This window comes from Vipera ursinii, assembly GCF_947247035.1.
Source record: "Vipera ursinii genome assembly, chromosome: Z".
Lineage (NCBI taxonomy): Eukaryota > Metazoa > Chordata > Lepidosauria > Squamata > Viperidae > Vipera > Vipera ursinii.
Genome location: NC_139517.1, coordinates 62,489,187 through 62,515,492, shown reverse-complemented (window position 1 = coordinate 62,515,492; position 26,306 = coordinate 62,489,187). Strand labels below are relative to the sequence as shown.

Below are 26,306 nucleotides of genomic sequence, written 5' to 3'. Positions count from 1 at the left end.
GATCACTTTCTGGTTTATTTGTTCAAACCATAAAAGGAAGAATAAACAGATTGCACATGTAAGCAAAATATTTGACTTACTAGACTGATATGATCCTCCCAATTGAATCATTATCATATTTATTATACACTGTTGAAAGGAAGTCTTCATCGTGGTTCTGTCCAAGCTGGGAATAAACATGGCAACTGCTTTAGAATGAAGGTTGCAGTTTATTGAAGAGGAGAGTCAGACAGAAAGATGACTCTGGCAGAAAAAAGAGAATGAGCACATGTAGGGAGTGGGTTTTTATACCCTCTTGAGCCTTTTCTTTGGAATTGTTTCCTGTTCCTTTTTGAGGCTATTTCCTGTGTCATGTATTTTGACCTGTGTTCCTTTGGCATCTGTGAGTTAATCGTATTATGTCCTGTCTTAGAATTTGGGTGGGGCATGTAGGTTTTAGGTTTCTTTGTCTTCTTAATCTTCTAGCTTCAACTTTCCTGGATTTACATCTGCATTTCTATAGAACTGGTTTCTGCTTGGGGGAGGGAGACAAAAAAACCGGGCATGCTTTTCTGGCTCTTTAAGATCCTTTGAGGAAATATATTTTTCTGCCCTTTTTACTATTTCCTTCTCTGGGGGGCTGACTTCCCACAATCCCCCCTTTGTGCCATAACAGTGTGGGTAACACACTTTTACTGGCACAAGATTAAAATTGATCTGATCAGGGATACTTAGTTAACAAGTTTTAAACTTTTAAGCCAAAAAAGGGGAAAACACTAATGGAGGCAGCAGAAAAAGATCCCTGCAGTGGCTCCCAAAAGGGGAGCTTTCAACCCATAAAGTTCTAAAAGTCAGGGCAAAAATTTTGTTAGGTGGAAAACAAATGTATAACTTCCAATATTCTGTGCCAATCATTTTCAAATGTTGGATGTCACTTTGAGCTTCCAGTCAGGTTTTGAAGCACATTCCTCCCAAAATTCTTCACAACCATGGTTTGCCTCAATACATAACCACTGGCTGCCTATTTTCAAGGGTTGTTTCCTGCCTTAGCTTTTAGTTCAGTTCATCCAGGTTAGTGATGTCCAATTGAGGTTAGCCAGTATGCAAGCCAGGCTATTAAATTTTCTTAAATTGCACATAATGATCCCTAGGACTCCAAATATGAGTCCACCAGTGCAAGATATTCAGTGCTTAGGTTTGGAGATCTCTTTTCTGCTACTTCCTCAGTCAGGTCATATGAATTACAAATCACCTGAGGGGGCCTGCTTCCCTCCCTCCTGGAATTTTCAGGAAGTTCTGCATGCAAAGCTTTGGTGCAATAGAGCAAAAATCAGCCTGGGGAACTTTACTGAAGGTAGGTGGAAGAGACTCAGTGTGATTATGAATGGTGTGTGTGTGTGTGTGTGTCTGTCTCTCTGTCTCTCTGTCTCTCTGTGTGTGTGTGTGTGTGTGTGTGTGTGCGTGTGTGTGTGTGTACCTACTAATACAAACAGACAATACAAGCATTCTGGATAAATTTTCCCTCCCACCAGACAGAAGTCCCAAGGTGTTCAGTACTTGTTGTGCCAACTATTCCCAAATGCCATCACTCCATAAATACATTCAACTGGATTATTACAATACAAATGGACCCAGAAAGAAAACTTTACAATGAGTTTCCACCCTCCCCCCATAGTCTTCCTAATTTTCTTCTGAGGCTTCAAGTGTGGACCAATGGCTCCAGAACTCCTTTCTTCCTCTGCAGCTTTCACAGGCATCTGGGGGAAGATGCAGAGGAAGATCTGCGCCACTCTGGTTGCATGTTGGCTTTTTAGTGGATGGCTGGATTCAAAATCCAATTCCATGGCTCAAATGGATGGAGGCAGCATCTGGGTCAGTGTTCTCTGCTTCCAAAGGTTGGGGGGATCATCTGTGTAGGGCTGAAAGACAGAGCAAGATCTCCCCCTTTCTGGGTGAACTCTCCTAGGAGAGGCAGACAAAGGCATGGAGAACAGAGGATAAGAAAAAAAGAAATAAAATTGGAGGGGGGGCATAGCTTGCAGACAGAGTTTGAAAAGACATTAATACTGCAGTGGTTAAAGGAACAGATAAGATGGGAACAACACAGATGAGGACAAAAGAAAGGCTGGATTCTGGTAAGAGAACATAAATGAAAGGTCTCATTTCTGAAATTGAACATTTGTAACATATTAAAGACTTAAGGAGTTGCAACTTGAAAAATGCTGGTCATGTTTAAGGAAAAGGATAGACAGATAAAAACTCAGTAAATGCAAGAGTGAAACTTTTCCAACAGATGAACTTAAAACATTCCCTCCTGCTAACTTTGGGCTTTATATGTCCATATTTTCTCTAAACTGACTAAATTTGGATGTACAAATACTTCCATTGTTGAAACCCATCTTGGAATTTTCAAGTATATTTTATGTTTTATTTTTTCCCATGTTAGTAATAATGCATTTCTAATATAGTGGTTTTGAAAATACTTACGAATTTTGTTTTTCCCATACCATAAGAAAATGTGCCAACCAAATTGTAAATCATATCCCTCCAAATACAACAAGATTTTATTTCTAAGAGTTATCCATTCTTTTACCCATGTTAGTACAGATGCTTGATAGTATAAAACCCACCCTGGCAAGCCAAAATCTCCATTTTCCTTAGCTTCTTGTAACATTTTCAATTTGATTCTAGCTTTCTTTCCTTGCCAAATAAATTTCAAAATTAGTGAATTTAAATCTTTTTAAAAAATCTCCAGTTTTATAGGTATCATTTGGAATAAAAATATTTTTGGTAATATATTCATTTTCACCATAGCGATTCTTCCTAACATCGACAGTTGCAAGTTTTTCCATTTTTCCAGGTCCAGTTTTATTTGATTCAGTAATTTTATACAGTTCTCTTCTTTTATCATTGAACATCTTGCTGTTAGATAAATTCCCAAGTATTTAACTTTTTAAACTATTTGTAATTCTATTTTTTCTGACATTTGTTTTTTTTATCTTTAAGATTTTTAACTATCACTTTAGTTTTTCTCTGTTTATCTTCAGTCTGCTATCTCTCCAAACTGTTCTACTTTTTCCAATAATTTAGGGATCATCTCTAAAGGTTCTTCTAGGACGAATACCAAGTCATCTGCAAATGCTTGTAGTTTATAAGTTTCACCTTTTATTTCTAGTCCTTTAATTTCTGGGTCTTGTCTAATATTTTTATTTAGAATTTGCAAATTTAGGATAAATAACAATGCACAATATCTTGTGCCTTTTCTTATATCAAAGTTCTCTGTATAATCTCCATTTACAATTAATTTTGCTGTTTGTGGTATATTGTTTCAATCATATTTATAAAGTTTTGTCCAAAGTCCATTTTCTTTAGTTGTTGATAAATTGCCAGGAAACATTATCAAATGCCTTTTGAGCATTTAGAAATACTAGTGCCAATTGTTTCCCTGGATACATTTCATAATATTCCAATATGTCCATTATAACTCTTAAGTTATTTTTAATTTTCTCTTTCATAGAAATCCATTTTGATCTAGATGTATAATTCAGTTAAAAATCTTTTCAGTCTCTCTGCTATTATTAAAGTAAAAATTTTATAGTCCACATTTAGTAAAGATATCAATCTGTATTTTTTTTATCTGTGTCAAATCTGAGTCTTCTTTTGGTATTAAAGTAATATTTGCTTCTGTCCATGTATTTGGGAGTTTAGCCTCCAACAAAAGTTCATTACACACATCTTTCAATGGTGCACTTAGGGTATCTTGTAGACATTTATACATCTCTGCCAGTATCATATCTGGTCCCAGTGTTTTTTCATTTTTTTTGTCTTCTTACAGCCTCTGTTAATTCCATCATTGTTATTTTTTCATTTAACATAGTTTTGAAGTTTTCTGAGACTTTGGGGAAATTATTTTTTGCATATATTGAATTGTTTTCTCCCATGAAATTTCTTCTGTATCATATAGTGTCTCATAATATCCTTTAGTTGTCTTTTTATTTCATCATTTTTAAATTATAAACAACCCTTTTCATCTACTAAATTGTTTATCAGTTTTTTCTCCTTCAGTTTTTTAAGTTTGTAGGCCAGCCATCTTCCTGGTTTATTTGCATTTTCAAAAAAGTTTTGGTCTGCTCTTTTGGTTTGCTATGCCAAATTTTCTGATTCCATTAAATTAAATTTATGTTTTGTTATTTCCATTTGTCTTTTTGGATTTATTTGTAGTTCTAATTCTAATTTTTTGAATTTTTCCCTTAACAATATATGTTGTTGTCTGTCTCCACCAATAGATTAATAATCACTTCTGATACATCTTCTTCCTTGTCTTCAGGTATATTTTGGAATCTTAGGTAGTGTACAGCTTTCTCCATTTCCAAGGCTGCAATTTCTAAGCTTTGATTTGCTTGTTCTAATCTTTCATTTTCTTCCATTAACACCTCCATTTTTTATCATTTTTTCTGTTTTGTTTTCCATTTTCTGAATTATTTTTCATTTTTGGCAATAATTTGTTGATGGATGTCAAATTGTGTCTTTATGTCCAGCATTTACTCATTTAGCTTATCAAAGTTGTTTTTTTGGCTCTTCATGATTTTTCTATATTGATTCTTGAATTAGCTGTAGTGTGGCTTGCATCTCTTTTTAAGAGCTGTTTATTTTTTCTTGCTGCAACATTGTTTCAATAAAACCCTGATTTGTTGGGCTGGATGTTCCAGAAGACAGTGCAGAAAAGGGGGTTTTTTGGGTGTAATTTTAGTGAGATTTGTTGCACTCATTTTTCAATTGAGCAAGTTTTGTAAATCCACAAAGAGAAAAAGGAAAAGGAAAAGAAAGGCAACATGTTTTTCATTTCAAAGGAGTAGGGCTGGCAGCAAGTGAAGTAGAGTTCACTCTAATGGCACTCCTGTAAGAGTACAACACCAAGAAGATCAACTTTGGTTTACATGCCTTACTTTCTTAAAGAAAGTGCCCATGAATAGTTTTGACTTTTAACTTAAGAGCTTCTGAATCAGATGGGCCAAACCTGCAGGCTGAACCATTAAGTCAATTTAACCCTTTCTGAAACTTAGTTGTGTGTGTGTGTGCGCACGCATGCGTGTGTGTAAATGTATGTACACAGACATACTTCCTGAATCGTAGTCCAATTTATTTACCATAAATGCTCTGAAGAATTTCTCATTTTTCTTTGATAAACTGACTAAATTAGTGGGCCAGAGAAATGCAGTGGATAGTATATTTGGATTTCAGTAAGGCATTTGACAAAGTAGACCACAACCTACTTCTTATTGAGCTAAAAAAAGGATAGACAGCATCACCACCAGATGGATTTGTATTGGGCTGACAAATCATACTCAACATGTAGCCCTTAATGGAACTACATCTACATGGAAGGTGTCATGGTTCTGACAGAAAGAGATGAATAAAACAGATCTCTGAGGCTTACAAATTCCTCAAATAACATGTTTACTAGTTATAAAGTATCAGCATGGTCAAGAGTGAAACCAAGTCTGGATACACAATTACCAATTCCCCAATACAAAGTTAAAAGTCCCACCCATAAAACTATGCAAGCAACTACATTCCCCAATATGATTATTTAGCGGGCTTTTTATGCAATGCCCAGCCTTCAATCTCAAGAGCAGTCAATGAACTTGGTTCCCATGGGACAAAAGATTATTTTGACTAACAAAGCACCTGGGTAACCCCCTCCTTCTTTTCTATGTGGCAACATAGAATGAGAAGAAAAATGGCTGTAGCCATGCTCATTTGTAGAATTGACAGTCAGCCCCTCACAAAAAGAAAGTCTCCTGTAAGGGAAACAAAAGCAGGTTAAGTATTTCCTCAAGGCTTGTGAGGATATTTATCATAGAGCTTTATTTTTATTAATCTGTCTGTTTTCACACTGGTACATGTCACCCATGTAACTTCTGACAGGATAACCTTTCCACTGAATGAGGTACTGTAACTTTCCCTTGTACAACTTGGGATCAAGAATTTGTTTTATTTCATAATGGGTCTCCCCCTCCACTACTACTGGACCCAGTGGCTTCTTTGGGACAGGTTTCAAAGAGGATTCTGACATAGGTTTCAATAGACTATAATGAAACACAGGGTGAACTTTTCCCAACAATCATGGAACTTTGGCCCCAATTTTCTGCTGGGTCACTTTAATCTTAAATATTTTGTTGAAAGATAAACCAATTGCCCCACAGAAAAAGGTTTTTGAGGAGAATGTTGTTTATCTGCTTGCTCCTTGTAAACCTTAGCAGCTTTTGTCAATGCTTTCTTCACATTCACCCAAACCCCCTGGAAGGATGTCATCCATTGATCCAAAGTCTGGGAAGTAAGGGCTCCTCAGGGTACTCAGGCATGGGCACAAAATCTCAATCCATTACTATTTAAAACATCCAGTGCTATTGTGCACAGTATTGTTGTAGACTATCTCTGCGAAAGGCAGGAGATCAGCTCAGTTAGTCTGCTGGTAATTTACATAGCATCTGAGGGACTGTTCCACCACTGCATTAGGTTTTTCAACAGCTCCATTAGTACTCAGATGAAAAGCTGAGGAAAGCCCCTGGGTTGACCCAATCAGTTTGACGAACTCCCTCCAGAATTTAACAGTAAGCTGGAACCCCTGTCAGAAATAAGCCTTTTCAGGGCTCCATGGAACTGATATATGTCTTTCAAAAACATTAGCTTCTATGCAGAGGGAAGTCCTGAACACGCAATAAAGTGCACTTTCTTGGAAAACAGATCAATCACAGTCTACATTACAGTGTTTCCCTTGCTCTCAGGTAACTCCACTATAAAATCCATGGCTGAGAGGGATCAGTGACTTGTTGCAGCAATCCTGGGGGCCTTCCAGGACATCTTTTCATGGCAGCACAGGTGGCATAGTTCTTAACATAACTTTCATTATTTTTTTCATTCCTGGCCACCAGAATTGCCTCCACATCAGATGCAATGTTTTCAAAAATCCAAAGTGAGCCACCTGCTTAGCGTCATGACTCCACTGAAGTGCTTGGAGTCTGAGGTCACCTGGGAGGTATAGTTTAGAGCCTTTCCAAGCTAGTCCCCCACTTAGGGTTGAAACAGATTTATTGTCTTTGAATCAGGTATCAGTCTCTAATTTCTCCTTTAGCTCTTTCAGTAAGTGATCATCAGAACTGCATGTGATCCCGATGTTTGTGATTTGGTTGTTATTTGAGAAGCAGATTGTGGCAGAGGAATAATGTATTTAATTACTTCCTCTCAGTAGCTCCTGACCTGGGGCATTCTAGATAAGACAATAGTTAAAATATTCTTACCCCTTGGAAAATATTTTAAGGTGAAATTAAAATGGTTGAAGTATTGAGCCCACCGAATTTGCTTTGGGGATAATCTGTGTGTGTGGGGGGGGGTGTTTCAGAGCCTCCAAATTATTGTGATCAGTCACAGGGTTGTAATTCCCCCCATGTTTTTTGTAAGAGAACAGCACTCACAGTCACATTACTTGCATCAGTTTGAATAATGAACTGCTGTTTGGGGTCAGGGTGCTTAAGGACTGGTTCAGTTGCAAAGAGTCTCTTTAGTTTCTCGAACACAGCCTGCCACTCTAACGACCACTGTAATGGCTGACAAGGTCAGGGTCCCCCCCTTTTTCCTGTTTTGAGTAAATCAGTGATTGACATAGCCATCTTTGCAAAACAGGGAATAAACTGACAATAAAAGTTGGCAAAACCCCAAAAGCGTTGAAGCTGCTTATGGGTGTGTGAGGGTTGCCATTCTAGCACCACTTTTACTTTGGCAGGGTCCATTTCTATCCCCTCATTTGAAATTCAATACCCCAGATAATCAAGACATGTCTGGTGAAATTCACATTTTGACAGCTTGGCATACAGTTTGGCTTTTAACAGTCTCTTTAGCACCTCAAAGACCAATTTGATGTGTTATTCCATGGTTTCAGTGTAAATAAGGATGTCATCAAGATAGATCAAAAACCCCTTGTATAAATTATCATGGAGCACTTGATTTGTCAATTGTATGGACACAGCAGGGCCCCCCTGCAGTCTAAAAGGCATCATTTTAAATTGGAAACTGCCCAAAGGGCAATTGAAGGTGGTTTTCCACTCGTCCCCCTCCTTCATCCAGATTCGGTAATAAACTACTCTTAAATCCAGCTTGGCAAAGATTTTCCCGTTAGTCAGGTGGGCTAACGTGTCCTTCATTAGGGGAAGGGAGTAGATATTTTCTATAATGACAGTATTTAACCCTTTAAAATCCACACATAATCTAAGAGACCCATCTTTCTTTTCCTTGAATAGCATGGGAGCAGCCACGCATGATTTAGCTGGCTGAATGAACCTCCATGTTAAGTTTTTATCAATGTACTTTCTCAGTTCTTTCATCTCTCTGGGTGTCATAGAGTATATTTTTGGTTTTGGGAGCTTGGCACCTGGCAGAATTTCAATAGTGCAGTCCATAGGTTGGTGGGGAGGGGAGGATGTCACATTCCTTCTCACTAAATGCTTCTGCCCAATCACAGTACTCAGTTGGGACAAATTGAATGCCGAGCAGCTTTTTAGTTCTAGTCTTTTTTATTATTATTAAAAAGTGTTGTAAAAATTACAATATAATCCCCAAAACCAACCCCCCCCAAACCCCCCTTCCTCCCCCACTTCCCAAAGCTGAACACAAGGTTACAAATATAATAATCATAATCTAACTAACATTAACCAACTATATAAATAACCAAGTTCATAATGCGCTTTAACTCCCCTTTAAGGTAAATACAAACAAAATAAAAGTGAACATAATAATAATAAAAACATAAACAAATTAATATCCAAGTTATTAAACAATACTAATACTAAAAATAATAATAATACCATATAATTAAAACTAATAAAAATTCCGCTATAATAAACTATTAATAATAATAACAATCTAAAATTTACCCATAAGCTAAATGGAACTTTTTGGTCTCATATTTATTCTGAATATAATCTATCCATCTTCTCCAGACCAAAATGTATCTTTCTTGTGAATGATCCTTCAAGTAAGCAGAAATCTTAGCCATTTCTGCTAAATTTGACACTTTAAATGTCCATTCTTCTATAGTAGGCAAACTATCCTTCTTCCAATATTGCCCTACCAATAACCTTGCAGCTGTTATCAAGTTATAGAGCCTTGGTGGAGCAGTGGGCTAATGCCTCCTTAAGTAACACCAGCTGCCTGCAATTAGTGCAGGTTCGCGTCCCACCAGGCTCAAGGTTGATTCAGCCTTCCATCCTTCCGAGGTAGGTAAAATGAGGACCCAGATTGTTGAAGGCAATAAGCTGACTTTGTAATAATGCCGCTTGGGGGTGTGTGTGAAAGCCCTAACAAGCAGGCATATACATAAAATGAAGGCTACTGCTAAGCTTGTAAGCCTCCCTGAGTCTTCGGAGAAGGGTGGGATATAAATGTAATAAAAATAAAATAAATAAATAAATAAGTTCAACATCAAGTTAGTTTCTTTAGTATCACAATCTATAATAACACCCAATAAAAATAGTTGTGGGGTAAACTTTATCTTTCTCTTAAAAATCTTTTGAATGTTCCACCAAATTTTAATCCAAAAAGCTTTTATATTTCTACAAGTCCACCAGATATGAAAATAAGTGGCATCCAAACTGCCACATCTCCAACATTTGGGCTGTAAATTAGGATACATACAAGACAACTTTTTAGGATCCAAATGCCATCTATAAAACATTTTATAAAAATTTTCTCTTAAATTTTGGGCCTGGGTAAATTTTACATTTCTAACCCAAATTACCTCCCATATATCCAATGGGATTGGTTCTTGAATATTTTGAGCCCACTTTACCATACAATCTTTAACTAATTCCATTTCCGAATCCAATTCTATTAAAGCATTGTAAATTCTCTTTATATGCGCTGGATTTTGATCTTTGATCTGTTTTACCAAATTTTCATCCAGTAGTATAATGCCAACCTTTTGATCTAACTTCCACATAGCTTACAATTGAGTATACTGGAACCAGGACTGTACAATATTTTCTTGTTTTAACTCAACTAATGACTTTAATTGCCAATCATTCCCTACCAATCTAAGTAATTCCTTATAAGAAATCATATCCAGACACACACCCATAGATACACCCTCTATCGCATGTCCAGGAATCCCCCAAATTGGTATTTTATAATTTAACTTATAATAATATTTTTCCAGACACAGAATAAAGCACTTCTTAAAATATGAGATTTAAAAGCCTTGTCAACTTTTTCGTCATAAATTAAATATGCATGCCACCCATATAATAAGTTCCATCCCTCAAGATAAAATGTTCTTTTATTTGTTAAATTAAGCCAATCACTAACCAATGTTAAAACTACCGCATCATAATATAATTTCAACTTAGGCACCTTAAGTCCTCCTCTTTCCCATGTGTCTTGTAGAATCTTAAGTTTAACTCTCGGTTTTTTCCCCACTAAAATAAATTTATTAATACCCTTCTGCCATTCATCCAGATTAGCATCTTCAGAACATAACTCCAACCATACAGGGCTATGATCCAACAATGTTCTAGGAAAGATCTTAGCATTCTTGACCCTGGAGAAAAGATCAGTAATAATTAAAAAAAATCAATTCTGGAGAATGATTGATGCCTATCCGAAAAAAAAGTAAAGTCTCTATCTTCCACATACCATTCTCGCCAAATATCTCTGAATTCCAGATCATCTTTCAAATCAAAAAAAGCTTTAGGTAATTTAGAATGATTAGGAGAATTTTTGAAAGATCCCTTCTTGTCTTTACTTGAGTCCAGAGCACCATTCCAATCACCCATCATAATAACAGATTTGTAATCCAATTGAGTTAGTTTGTGATGTAAAAACTTATAAAACCTTTTTTGTTGTTGATTAGGGGCATATAACCCAATAATAAGAACTTTCTTGCCTTGTAACACTAATTCAATAATAACGTATCTTCCTTGTGTATCAGATTCACTTAATCTAGCCGATAAATCTCTTCTTAAATAAATAACCACTCCCCCCTTTTTATCTGGGGCAGAAGCTATCAAGTGTGCTCCCAACTGAGAACAAATCAAATACTTTTGATCTTTTGCAGCAATATGAGTCTCCTGTAAGCAGACAATGTCATTTTTTAGTTGTTTCAGGTAGTGAAATACTTTCTTTTTTTGTGGTGAATTCAGGCCATTAACATTCCATGTCAGGAGCTTTGCCATCCTTAGTGGCCTGAAGCCTCTGGAACACTGCCTGAAGATCTGCTGTTGGTCTCTTCAGTCGTGCCCCTCCCACAGGCTCTGTAGTAACCAGGCCTTGTGTTGGTCCAGAATCAGCCTTCTGTTTTTGCTCCTTTTCTTTATGTCTATATGCAGCCCGAGTCATCCTCTGTTCCTTTGGATCATCCTTTAACACCAAACTCTGTTCAATAGGTCAGCCTGAGGTAAATCTCCAACAGCCAGTGACATTGCACCTTCAACTGGTTGTTTATCTTCCAGCCTTTCTTCTATTCTTTTAAGTTGTGGAGATGGTGGTGAACCTGCTTTCAGGACATAAGTATAAAAATCTTTTGCCTTTGAAATTGCATTAAGTCTATATTGTCTCCCTGCATAATTCACCACTATTCCAATAGGTATCTCCCATCTAAACTGGACCTGTCGGTTTTTAAGCTCCTCAGACAAAAAAGCAAAATCTTTTCTTTTTCTAAGAATTTTTGGAGGTATTTCTTTTAAAATTATAATGTTTTGATCTGTAATTTGAAATCTCTGTTGGTAAAAAGCCTGAATAATTGCATTTCGAAGTGATCTCCTTGAAAATAAATAACCACATCTCTAGGTAAATTTTTCTGCCTCGCAATCCAGGAATTAACCCTAAATATCTTATCCATCTCTCTTGATAACTCCTCAGGTTCACATCCCAAAATGGGAGCTAGAGCTTTTGCCACCTCCTTTTTCAGATCTTCTCATGGGTCCTCCTTTAATCCTCTTATTCGCAAGGCAAATTCCATATCTCTATATTGTGAGATGATCACTTCCTCCTCTGTTCTATCAATCTTGTTTTTAACTTTAACAACTCTGCTTTCTAATTTTTCAGTATTTTCCACAACTTCATCCACCAGATCATCCAAGCTAACCCTTATGTAGCTAACCCTTGAAGTGCAAGCAGTATGTCTTCCCTCATCTCTCTATTTTTATTCTCAAGGAGGTCAGCCATCTCCTCCTTCATTTTACTGCCAAGAAGATCAGCCATCTCCTCCTTTATTTCTTGTGCTGCTTGCAATTTTAACTTCTCCTGGTCAGCTCTGTCTGCTTTTAAATCACTCACAAGTCACTTTAAATAGCAGATGTGGATGTGGTGTCTTGCTTCGCTCCTAAAGCTCGGAGCAAAGGCGTCCTGGGTGCGGAGAAAGCCTTGGGCTCTGAGGGAGCTCTCATCTTCCGACCCCCAAATAATTAAGGGGGTGTAGGGGAGCTCTACCTCTACCTGAGGAAAACTCTCCTCCCCCTCTTCTCCCAAGGGGGAGGTATTCAAGCTGCGGGACAGCTGATTTTCGCTGTCTCTGCGCGCTTTTCATGGAATCCCAGGACAGGCGGCCAGAAGAAAGCTGCCATCGGTGCAGTGCACCAGAAGTCGCTCTAGTCTTTAGGATTTTATGGGGCTCCTCTTGAATCTTGCTGATGGTAAGTCCTTCACTTTGTAGTTAGCAGCAGGTGGGAGGGGTCCTGTCTCCAGTCTTAACTTCTGCACTCCCTCCTCCTACCAGATGTTGGGGCACCATTTATCAAGCCATGCTAGTTCCAAAATTACTGCTTCAGTCATCTTCAGAACCACCACAAAATGGATGATTTCCCAATGCCGACCCATTTCCAAATTCACAAGTTCTGTCAGGTGCATGGCAGGGGTGCCTCTGATGAGGGACCCATCAGCTTACTCAAACCTCATGGGAAGGGGCAGTAGTTTGGCTCAGATGCCCAGTTTGAGTTTGGTGGGTAGGTTAATTAAGCACCGAATGTACCCCAAGTCTATTAGAATGTTCAAGTTCATATGGGCCCCTTTTGGGGGGCACTATTAGCCTGGATGGAATGCAAAGGATGGAATAGGTTGACTCACCATGGGGTCCTCCTCACTTTTCTCATCACTGTCATAAGGTGCCAGGATTTGCTGTGGCTTGGATCAGGTCTTGGCTTCGAGCTCGGTGGGAGGGGACGCCTCAATAGCAGGGTCCTGATGTGCCCAGTTTGACTTTTCACTTCCCCCTCAGGTAGCTCTCTGTGGTTTAGTGGTGGCAACTGGCATGCTGCTGGGTTGAGGTTTAGGAGCTGGGCACTCCACAGCATGGTGACCCATCTGACCACACCGGTAGCACTTGATAGGATCCCTGGCTGGCGCTTGGGAAACACTGGTGGTTGCAATAGCATGGGAATGTTGGCCATAGGGGAATTTCTCCTGGGCATGCAGGAGCCTGGACTCAGCTGTGCTTAACTTCCTGGGGCAATCCAATTAGATGTTTAGCACCACCACCATGCTGTACCACTCACGCAACAGGTTAGGGAAACTCCGAATGATGGAAGCTTGAAGTAAGTTGCTATCTAGCTCCTGCTTGAAATAGTTGATCAGTGACCATTATGGCCACTGCCCCAGCCAAGCAGCAACTCTCCTGAATTCATGAACATATACCTTAGTGGGGAGGCCTCTTTGCTTCAGGTGGTGGATTTCCTTCTCGGGTAGCAGTGCCCAGGACTCATCCTCAAAATGACCCCTCAATTACTCCATGAATAGGTTAACATCATGCAATTCAGGAGCCCCTTCATCATGGAGGTTGGTCACTCAGTTGGCCATTTCCCCCTTTAAATTTGCCACCACAGTATTCACAATCATAGCCCAATCCAAGAAGGCATAAGCGTAATGATCTAAATGAGCCCACACCTGATTTAGGAAGAAGATTAGCTTCTGAGGGTGCCAATCAAAGGTGGGCTTGATGAGAGGTGGCTTGAACCTCAGCAGAGCCGCCTGCACCTGCTGCTGGGCTTGGGCAGTTTGCTGGCCCTGGGGATGAGGCCAAACTATTCTCCAGACTTCCCTTGGCTGGCTCTTGAACTGGCAGCCTGAGGCCACAACTGCAGCCTTGGCTGGGATACTGGGCTTGACATAACAGCTGACTGGGGGATGGGCAAAACAGCATGGGCTCCTGTGGTTGGGTGGAACTCCAGCAAGGGAGGGAAGAGATGGGTAACTCTTGGCATTCTCCCCCCACAGCACCCATCTCCTAGGCTACGGGAATCATATCCTTTACCTCCAGCCTGCTGAACTTCTTCTTCAGCTGTTTGAGCAAGGGGCTATGGACTGTGGACTGAAACTTTCACTCTCCAGAGTCATCCCATCCCATTTACCCCTTTCCTTTCCTGCTAACCACAGACGAACCCTTGGGACGGCAGCAATAAGAGCTCCTCTCCAACATTTACAGGAGTACTCCTGCACTGAGGGGCAGCCTCAGCTTGATAGAGGTCTGCTAGGACTGTAGCTCCTTCCTGCAGTACCAGCTTCCCAGGTTGGATTAACTTGGCCTTTGGCCAAGCCCCTGCCAGTGTCACCACCTCAGTGGCTGGAGCACTACCCTGGACTTCGACAGCCTGAGTCCCATTGCGGCTAGCAGTGGTTTCTCTCTTCTCCTCCATTTCAAATATTTGCTGAGTCTTTACCGCTCTCCCAAAAGTGAGTGAATAGGCAGTTGGGGCCCAGCACCCCAAGTAAACAAAGTTTTAAGAGACTTGGTTTAATGTCATTGTTCCAACTGACAGAGACGAACTGACAGAGCCTTGCAAATTCCTCAAAGAACATGTTTATTAGTTACAAAGTATTGGCATGGTCAAGAGTGAAACCAAGTCTGGATATACACGTAACAATTCCCCAATACAAAGTTAAAAGTCCCACCCATAAAACTATGCAAGCAACTACGTTCCCCAATATGATTATTTGGTAGGCTTTTTATGCAATACCCAGCTCCAGTCTCAGGAGCAGCCAATGACCTTGGTTTCCATGGGACAGAAGATTATTTTGACTAATGAAGCACCTGGGCAACCTCCCCTCCCTCCGTTCTATGTGGCAACCTAGAATGAGAAGAAAAATGGCTGTAGCCATGCTCATTTGTAGAGTTGACAGAAGGAAGAAAGCAGGAATAGCCAACACTCCAGAAGATAAATTCAAGATCCAAATGGATCTTCACAGATTTGAACACTGGGCCCTATCTAACAAAATAAAATTCAATATAGAGAAAAGTAAGGTTTTATACTTAGTCAAGAAAAACCTAATGTATAAATACAGATTAAAAGAAACCTGGCTCAATAGCAGTAACTGTGAGAGGCATATTGGAGTCCTAGTGGGCAATCACCTAAATATCAGTAAGCAGTGTGCAGCAGCCAACAACAGCAAAAGCCTTTGTTACATTAAAAAAAGGAATGGAATCAAGATCATGCGAAGTATTAGTATCACTTGATAAAACCTTAATAAGACCACATTTAGAATGCTGCATCCATTTTTTATCACAATATTATAAAAAAATGTGAGACACTGGAAAGAGTACAGAAAGGAGCAACAAAGATTATTATGGGAGCTGGAGGCTAAAACATATGAAGAAGTTGCAGGAATTGGGTTTGTCTAATCTAGTGGGGAAAAAGCACTAGTGGTGGCATGATAGCAGTATTCCAATATTTGAGGTGCTGCCAAAAAGAAGAGGAAGTCAACCTATTTTCCAAAGCACCAAGGAGCAGACAAGAAACAACGGATGGAAACTAATCAAGGAGAGAAGCAACCTGGAATTAAGGAGAAACTTCCTAACAGTGAGGACAATTAAGCAGTGGAACAGCTTGCCTTCAGAAATTGTGGGTGCTTCATCACTGGAGGCTTTTAAGAAGAGACTGGACAGCCACTTCTATGGAATGATATAGGGTCTCTTGAGCAAGGGGTTGAACTAGAAGACCTCTGTAATTTGGAGGTTTGAGTAAAACTATCATTTGTTTATCATGAACCAGCTGAATTTATCTTATTCATGACCTGTGAATGTGCTCTTTTGGGGAAGCATTGCTTCATCCAAAATGGGTTAAATCAGATCTTAATAGTGTTTTATTTCAACATAATTTTAGAAGCATGCTAAATCATGCTTTAGAAAGCTGCTAAATCAAAGTCATACTCTTTTTTTTTGGAAGACCATTTTATAGTTCCTCCCCACTTTGATGATAATGCTAAAATGATCCTGATTCTTCTATGCATCTGCAGTTTTATTCCCAATGGATCCAAATAGTTGGCCAATTAAACATCCATTCATTAATGCAATTTATATGACCACCCAAATCACAATGTGACTCTTTTCTAAACTGGGACATTTTTTTCAAATCAAATTCACTACATTGGTTCAGTCTTAGATGATACCCTGGCTTGCCCACACCCTACCAGCTTCACTGCCTTTAATTACTGTAACTTGAACCAACTTCATTTTGTTTAAAATAGTGTTTAAATGACGTACAGTAATATTTGTTTCTCTAATCAAAAAGGACTACTTCAACAAAAAATTTAAATACTTCTAATCTATTCATCTGCTTGAGGCAGATACTGTTACAAAGAAGTCGATTATATATATTTAAGATAAAATCTACTGTGTACTATACTTTGAAGAAATAATTGCAAAATGTATTTTACAAGAGCATAAAATTCATTCTATTTTCTTAACTATATAATTATGAAGAGAAAGTATTAATGTAATGTGTGACTCATTCAATTTATGAGCCATCATGGTGTAGTGGTTACAATGAAGGCTAACCCTCCTCACAGCTAGGAGTTTGATCTTGACTTAGCCTTCCATCCTTTCAAAATTGGTAAAATGAGGACCAGATTGTTTGGAGCAATATGCTGTCATTGCTGTGCCTGTATATAGCACTTAGAGAATGCTGTAAAGCACTATGGAATGATATATAAATATAAGTGCTATTGCTATTGCTGTTGAATTCAGGCTTCAAAATTAATTTCTTAAAAGACTAAAACTCTATATGCATAAGGTTGTGTATGGCATAAAGGAATTGTGTTTTCAACATTTTCCCCATAGACCTAAGAATGGAAGATTAGCTCACACATTGCACAGGTAAATTTCTTATACATTGAAGACCCTTGATACCAATTTCAGTTTTGATTTTAGTATATCATTAATAAAAACTGAGGAGAATTACATTTTCTATCTATCTGTTTAATGGGGTAGAATTTTTTTACATGCTGCACTTGTACAAAATTATATTCTTTATTTGTATTGTGTTATGTTCTTGGTTCGGTTAGGCATTGACGAGGTAGAATGGTGAAACAGCAAGCTGCTGGCTTCTGTGCTGGCCCTAAGATGGATCCTTAGGGCGTGGTTGTCTCAAGCCTGGCTTGCTGGCAGACTGAGGGGGGGAACATAGTTCCTGCCATGCTCTGGTGCTGGCCTCACCCCCTAGCCACTTCAGGCTCTCTCGGGCTCTCTCCCTCATCACCACTGTTATGTTCTTGATTTGGTTAGGCATTGACGAGGCAGAGTGGTGAAACAGAAAGCATGTTTATTAAATAACAATAGAAGCAGCCCTAATGGCTGCTGAACAGCTATATATATATGGTTTGCCTCTAGGTGGGAACCAATAGATTTAAAGTAACAATTCCTGCCCAAAACATAGTTAACAGCTTGGAGACAGGCAGTCTGGGTTGCAGCAACAAGAACCGTTTAAGCAATCATTCACTTAAGTCAGTCCACAGACTAAATGTTCCCTCAGCCTTTCCTCCAAGTCTGCAAAGTTGCAAAGCTGACACCTGTCAGATGGCGGCTATGAATTCGGTTGCAGATTCACCGGGCTGTTGCTCCTGCTGCTCAAATGGGTGCCTCCAAACTATGACGGATTGTTTCGGCTTCAAGTGGTCCCTGAGCTGCTTCTTCAGATCCATGTAGGTGACCAACTCGAGTGGAGCAGGGGTGACCAGGTTCTCAGCTATGTTGAAGGTAGCTGGGCTGCACACGCACAGGAGTGTCATGGCCTTCAATCCATCTTCACTAACCTGGTTAGCGCAGAGTTAATTCTCGATGCAAGAGATGTAAGAACTCCACCTCTCAGGTTGTGCCACGTCAAATTCCTCCAATTTTCCGACTTTCGCCATGGTGAGTTGCTTCTTGCTCGCAATCCCTTGTGCTTCTGGCTTCTGTGCTGGCCCTAAGATGGATCCTTAAGGCATGGTTGTCTCAAGCCTGGTTTGCTGGCAGACCAAGGTGGGTGGGGGGGACATAGCTCCTGCCAGGCTCTGGTGCTGGCCTCACTCCCTAGTGACTTCAGGTTATCTCGGTTAAGCAGCACATCCCACCCTCGTTGCCACTGTTATGTTCTTGGTTCAGTTAGGCATTGACAAGGCAGAATGGTGAAACAGCAAGCATGTTTATTAAGTAACAACAGAAGCAGCCTTAATGGCTGCTGAACAGCTATATATACGGTTCGCCTCTAGGCATCAACCAATAGATTTAAAGTAACAATTCCCACCCAAAACATAGTTAACAGCTTGGAGACAGGCAGTCTGGGTTGCAGGAACAAGAACCATTTAGCAATCATTCACTTAAGTACAGCAATTAAGGACACTACATTGTGCAACCGATTGCAGCAATTAAGGCCAATACATTACATTTTACATGGATGGTGGGGCTATTGTTCAGATTAGCTCTTTTTGTTCTTTGGGCATGTGTATTTAGTGAGGAATAGAATAAATATTCTGCCTGAATGTATTTAACTACTTTGGTGTGAAGGTAACAGCATTCCGTGCACCTCAGCATATAGTCATGCTGCCCATATGGCCATGGAAATGTCTTTGGATAGTGGTGTCTCCCTCAGCTAAGAAATGGAGATGAGCACTGCCCCCTAGAGTCAGACACTACTGGAGTGGGGAAACTTTTATCATTATCCTTAGAATAAATATTCTGCCTGGATGTATTTGTACTGTACACATGCACTTTTGCAGGATACATATTTTTGTGTAGCTGGAGCGGCAGATATGAAGTCTTGCATGGTTCTAGTTGAGAAATAATTCTCATCTTGGCCAAGATTTTCTTTCATCTCTGAATTGTTACATCAGACTTAAAAACATATCAGGAATATGCTAGATTTTATAAACCAAAACTAACCCAGATACTCAAACAAACAAAAAGCAGGCAAAACAAATCTTTGCTAAATATTATGTGCAAGCCTGTCTATATTGTGTCTTCATATATTACTTGGCACATGTTAAATTTACTGCATTCCTACAATCTATATTTTTGTGTTGGATTTAGGCATTAAAATCATCAGGTTTTGTCTACAGTAATACATTTCCTCTATTTGTTCCATTCAATATGTAATGTATTGGATTTTGTCTTACTAAAGAGTATCACATGGGGTTAATTGCTGGAAGGTTGTTTAAGCAGGGAAGCTGGCTAACGGCTCCCAGCTCCTCAGATAACCCATCTCCAGCACTGCCATTGGCTGCTTCTAGGGCGGCAATAGGTTACTTTAAACCTATTAGCCATCACCTAGAGGCCAGGGTATAAATAGCTGTATTCGCAGCCCAGTTTCTCAGTTCAGTTCCTGAAAGCAAACAAAGAATGATTCTTGATGAACTCACTCGCCCCGTCTCGTCAATCAAGCAAAGAACCCAGTATATAACACTGGCGACGAGAGTGGGATACTGCTTCTCCAACAGAGCTGAGAGTCACTAGGGGAGAAGCCAAAAGTGCCTGGCGGGAAAAGCAATTTCCCCCCCTACAGTTGGTCTAGCACAGCCCCGCTAGCAACCGCGTGCCCAGAGAACCAGTCCCTGGGCATATGGAGAAGCAGGATAAGAAGACATTGAGCCCCAGCTGCGAAGACCAGCAAAAATGGCAAAGGTCAGAAAGCTGGAAGAATTTGATATATCTCATCTGGAAAGATGATCTTCGTATCTATCTAGGGTCGAGAACTATCTCCACGTGAATCAAGTTGCCAAGGACGGTTTGAAGGCCGCTACACTCCTGTGTGTTTGCAGCCCAGCCACGTTCGACATCGCCGAGAACTTGTTCATGCCGATGCCATTGGAGTCTATAACATTCACAGACTTGAAGAAATGGTTCACAGACTTGAAGAAAAGCTGTCGGTAATCGCTTGGCACCACGCATTCGAACAGAGGGTTCAGCAACAAGGTGAAACAGCATCAGAATTCATTGCGGCATTGAGGCAGGCTGCATGCCTGTGCCAGTTCTCCGACATAGAGGAGAGGCTCCAAGACCAGCTTATCTGCGGTCTCTGAAATCAAGAGACTCTGTCATTCCCAAACATGCTGAAAGAGATCATGGCTGACAAAGCCGCCGGCGGGGCCATACGAGCCGTGCAACCCACCAAAACAGCACAGCACAAGGAAACCATCCACCACGAGGATGCCGAACACATGGAAGACCCCAAAGACAACATGGAAGTTGACAAGATACAAAGGCACAATGACCAACAGTGTCACAGCGACAAGCAACAAGGGGCAACTTACAAGGCAGATCCCTTCCTTGGGTGCCCAGGGTGTGTTGGCTGCCACCAACGCATGGACTGTGGGTTCCAGACAGCCATGTGCTGGGCCTGCAGGAAGACCGGCCACATCGCGTCTGTCTGCAGAGGTCGCCAAAGGGACCGGCAATCGAATCGCCAGTCAGACATTCCAATTAGGAGAGGTACTGGGGCCCCGGGGCAGTATAGCATAGGGTTTTGCTCCAGCCGCAGAAGCATTTGCCGCACAGGAGCTCGCCACCCTATTAAGCCAAAGTTAAGACTTCAGGTGGAACTGCAAGGGAGCTGGACCCGGGCTCAGCAGTATCCATTATATCACTTGAGACATTTAATTTTGTCTGCAATTGCAGCAAGAGGTGGGCCAAGCTGAGGCCATCTGACATTATACTGACCAACTTCCAGAATGCCAGAGTCTCAGTCAAGGGTGAGGCCACACTGGCCATCAAATTTAAGGGGTTTTCTGGGCACCTGGACATTGTCGTAGTAGGGGGTCAGTGAACGGGCCTGATCGGGCTCAATTGGTTTGATGCACTAGGTATCCAAATAACCGGAATCAACCGGATGCAAGTTGCGAGTCTAGCAACAGTATGCAAGGAATTTTGTCCATTCAGGACTTGCCGGAGTTTCCCCTCCATGCAGGGAACATAGCCGCAGAAACGGTGGCAGACAAGACTCTAAGCAGAGTGCTATCTTGGGTCCACATGGGGTGGCTAGAAAAAAGCCCTGGCCCTGAGTTCCAGAGCTACTTCACAAGGAGACATGAGCTCTCAGCTCATAAGGGTTGTATTCTATGGGGGAACAGGGTCATTGTTCCCACCTCATTAAGGGACAGGGTAGTGCAATCGCTTCATGAAGGTCATCTGGGTATTGTTCACATGAAAGCTTTGGCACAAAGCTATTTATGGTGGCCAGGATTAGATAAAGCCATTGAAGCTCAAGTACACGGGTGTTACATGTGCCATATCGATCAGCTTAGGAAGTGTTTTTCAGAATGGCCACAAAGTGAGGACTTTGTCCCAGGTCCCATCCACAGACCTCAAACCAGCAGCCAGGCTGATCAATACATATGCTCTGAGGCCCCAAGCAGTCAGAGCAATGGGGAGGTGGTCATAGAGGGCAAAGCCCAGGAGTGCAACATGGGGCCCCTGATGGAGAAAGTCAACCAGAAAACTACAGCTGCTGTGCTAACTCTGAGGAAGGATTAGACTCTTGGGCGGGCCAACCTGGAATGGCCAGCCAGAGAATTCCAAGTCAGCCATACTCGCTTGAACTTATGGACCCTGGTCTACCTAGCCCAGCGGGCAAGCAGGTAGACCAGGGAGTGCCTGGCTCTCCCAGGCGTTCCATGACGGGTTCGCAAGCCTCCTGTGTATTTACAAGATTTTGTTCCAAAATAACTGAGCTATAATGTTGTATATGTCATTGAATGACTGCTAGCCAGGAGAGCCTCTGTGTTAGCAAATAAGGAAGAATGTGTACTTTGCATACTACTTTTGTATCTCTGTAAGTAAAAATTGTAATTGCTGTAATCATCCCTTTGTTATTATAATGTGTGTACATTCTAGGGGGGACAGGTGTAATGTATTGGGTTTTGTCTTACTAAAGTGTATCATATGGGGTTAATTTCTGGAAGGTTGTTTAAGCAGGGAAGCTGGCTAACAGCTCCCAGCTCCTCAGACAACCCGTCTCCAGCACCATTGGCTGCTTCTAGGACGGCAATAGGTTACTTTAAACCTATTGGCCGCCACCTAGAGGCCAGGGTATAAATAGCTGTATTCACAGCCCTGTTTCTCAGTTCAGTTCCTGAAAGCAAATGATTCTTGCTGAACTCACTCGCCTTGTCTTGTCAATCAAGCAAAAAACCCAGTATATAACACATATTAATAATAATAAAGGAATACTCAATGCTTGATGGACTCCACAGTAGTTACTTAGGCATTTTTACTGGCTTTGGAATAAACCATACTTCATTTGTTCCCTAATTCATATTTTTCCACCCTGCCAAACATTGTGAAGATGTGTGTATGACACAATGAATCTTAAACTTTAGAAGTTAATTTTGTTATAAGATAATTAAACAGTACAAATCTTTGAAATGAAGCAGTGGAACATAAAATGATGAAGGTTTTTCATATTTAGTTTCAAATGTATCATTTGAGAAGTATTCTTCCCATCCTAATTTCAGGAATCCTTTTTTAGTCACAGATGCTCCGTTTCTATTCAGTTTCAGTTTTGCAGTATTTAGCATATATTGCTTACATGTTCACTGGACAATAAGCTTTAAAAGAGTCATTTGTGGTGAGTCAATTATACAGAAATCAAATTGCAGCATGGAACACATAGAAAAATGAGAAAACAAAAAGCCTTGAAAATCAAGTTAACCTCAAACTGTTACATGTTAAACCAATTTCTGTCCTGCCTCATCCCATTCCTTTTTCTCTTTTATTTGACATTGCAACAGATGCACAGAAGTCTTCTTTATTTTTGTGGATTAAGATGTAATGCCAAAGCAAGATGGATTTTATTCATAGCTGAACACACATTAAGGAAGGTGTACTGGTGAATAGAGTCCTTCTGTAATATTACATAAATTGGCTAAACTATTTCTGATCAAACTCCCCCATACAGATTTCAAATAATGATTAATTAATTGTTCTCACATTAATATTCAAGTTATAGAGAACTTGAATAGAGGACAGACACTGAACAAGAATTCATGCATGAACTCGATGAATTAATGAGAATTTAAGTTGTGGTAGCAGTTATGCAAATCCAGATTCAGTTCAGAATAATTTAGTTTTAGCTACTAAAGCTAAAATATCACAGACTATTAAATGTTCAAGCTATCCCATGGAAGTATACTCTGCATACATCATTTAAAAAATAGCATTTTTTCATTTTTATTTAATTGCACATTTCATGATAGTAATTAATTATTATCAATCTTACTATGTTCAGTGGGTTTTTTCTTCAGGTAAATAGGTGTATTTTGGTGTATTCTATCTGTTAATGTTTGTACATTTAGGTATCATTTTGGTTGTTTTAAGATTTCATTGGCAATGAAGAAATCATTGACTGGTAGAAATTGAGAAGTTGTCCCGTGTTTTATTTCTATTTCCTATGTCATAAAAATTCAACTACATTTTCCTCCTTACTATTTCCAACTTTGGCATTCTAGTCTCCAGTTACAAGTAGGGAATCTTCCTTGCATGTTTTGCAGAGTTAAAACTTGATAACAAAACCCAGCAATCTTTTTTTCTGCATCAATGTTTGCTTAATCTGGAAAATCATCAAATAGTTGTCCATGAAGTAACATTCAGTCACTGATCTCAGTTTACACAAGTGCTGTCTTTACTACATCCTTCCTTACCCTGAAAAGCAATGCCTGAATGACAGACCTTATTATCTTCAGCTTGAAAGTGTTTAGCTGCAATGCCTTTCAATCTACTGATGTGTAAGATTCAGTATGTAGTCAAGTCGTTTCATCTTCTCTATATTGAGTTGTACCACATTAGGTTTCTTATGGTCCAAGTTCACATTGTAATTTTATCTTTTCAGCTTCAGGTTTTCTTTTCCTTCATAGCAGTATCAGCAATTATATCTCTCAAAGGCTTTATGTCATAAACACAATTCATGTCATAAACACAATTACTGTAGTAATCCAAAATATCCTTTGTTCTTCCTCAGTAGCACGTTGAACACCATCCAATCCGAGGGCCCAGCCTTTGAAACTATACCATTAAATATTATCCGTATAGTTTTGTTGATAAAATACAAATGTGAATTACCTCAGATTTCTCTTACACAGTATGAAATGATGCCTTTGCCAGTGGTACTAAGTTAGTCATCTGCCTCCAGGATCTTTCTATATCTCTGCTATACATTTCTGCTATTCTGTAGATAATTTTTACTGGCATACACTTCAAGTGTTGTTTGCTTAACACTTCTATGAATATCTTTAATGTTACAGACTGAGGGAGTTTACTGGAGGAGAATACATATAAATATTAATTTGAGGGGGTCATAGGCACATACATTGAATGTTTTCTAATAATTCTGAGTTCAAATTCAAGATTGGGATTCCCTTTTTGCATTTTCTGAAGGGAGAAAGTGGAGCATTTTATTTCACACTCTTTAAAGTGTTCTAACATCCAATGCATTAAATGCATATATTGCTGCTCTTATGTATTCATAGATTATGTTGAAAAGAATCCATTTTTGTTGCTTCTTAGATACATGGTGTTTGTACAAGCAGAAGCAAATGAGTATTGTTGCTTTAATATTTGCTACATCTATTGTAAAAATTATATTTAAAAAGTCTAGTTGGTTAATTTTATTTAGGTTGGATAGTAGGCTTTCAATATTAACTACCTTATCAGAGTGACCCTAGGAATTGTTTCAGTTACACTGTTCTATAACTCATCATACTCAAAACATTTTAAATAATAATAAATATTGTTCCTGACAGATGATTGTATATTTCAAATTATTTATTTCAATTGCTTTCCACAGCCCTTCCATTTCTGTATGAATGGGGGCCACAAAGATAATAAGTTGCAATTAATATAGAAGAACAAAACAGATCATCTAGGTGAAAAAATGTGTAGTTTTACATGTTCACAGGCAAATTATAGTTGACAATGACATAAATATTATAGAGATTATCATTAAACGTTAATTGCATTAATACAGTGTTTCAAGTTTAAAGTTGTGATGCTGCAAAGAATCTACTTTGGATGATTATCTGAAAAGAATCATTTATGCAACATCAGTATATTCAAATAATGATAATTCATAATTGCCTTTTGAAGTTAGAATATATAGAGAAAAATACATTTAATTATGGTAAAAAAAAAGAAAACAAATCCAGGAAAATTATAAGCCAGCTAGATAAATTTTGGTATTGGAAGTGATTTGTTCAATGATATGAAAATGTTTCATCAATAGAGCCTTACTTGAATATATTCAATCCAGAGAGATTTCTCTAAAAGGCACTGCTTCGTTGAGGAAATAATTTACTCATAGGAAAAACTTTACTAGCTGGAAAAGCCATTCTGTGTATGAATTTGTACTATAAATTAAAGTATCCTAGATAGAATTAAATTTAAAATTAATATATTATTATTATTCTTTAAGGTGAATATAATAAAGTTATATAAAAATGTGGGCTGGTTTCCGATTATGAGAATCATATTTATTCAGTTTATCTCCTAATTATCAGGATCTTCAATTATTAGGATCTTCAATCCTAATAATTTTGTGTTACTAACTATTGTTTTAAGCATTGCCGTTTCCATATTCAAGACAGCCTGTCAAATTCAGTCTTACTTTTTTCTCTTCTGCCTCTGCTTTTCTTCTCCTCTCCTTTTCTTTGAAGGTTCTTTTCTTCTTCACTGCAACTCAGCTGCTCAACAAATTTGTTTCTAATCTTTTAACTTCTGCTGGCAGCAGCCTCTGGCCAGTAATACCTCAAAACCATAACCCATCTGTTTCTTTAGATATCACAAATGATGAAATTTATTTTAGCTCTGAGTTCTGCCCAAAATACCATTCTTTCTCTTCAGGATTATTCCTGCTAAAGACATTACCTTTCTTAGCTATGGTAAGAAAGAGTTTCTGTTCACTCTCAAGGCAAACTATGAAGTAGCAATTTATATTTTGATCCTTCTCAAAAAATAACTGAGTGCAAAAGAAGTCATAGGCTGTAGTAACACATTTATGATTTTTAAATGAAAATTTAGAAATACTCACTGTATTCTGAATGAAAGA

General features: G+C 39.3%; 1 protein-coding gene and 1 long non-coding RNA gene across 2 annotated transcripts in view; one reads left to right on the top strand and one right to left on the bottom strand.

Moving 5' to 3' along the window:
- CNTNAP2 (contactin associated protein 2) overlaps window positions 1-26,306 on the top strand; it is a gene marked incomplete at its 5' end in the record, with an annotated part of 1,430,381 nt that overhangs the window by 1,077,661 nt on the left and 326,414 nt on the right. The window lies entirely within an intron of this gene.
- Window positions 5,731-25,965, bottom strand: LOC310649677. The gene is made up of 3 exons (XR_014494284.1): window positions 25,866-25,965; window positions 23,908-24,112; window positions 5,731-5,780 (listed from the first exon to the last, which is right to left on the bottom strand). It is a non-coding gene; the product is annotated as an uncharacterized lncRNA (long non-coding RNA).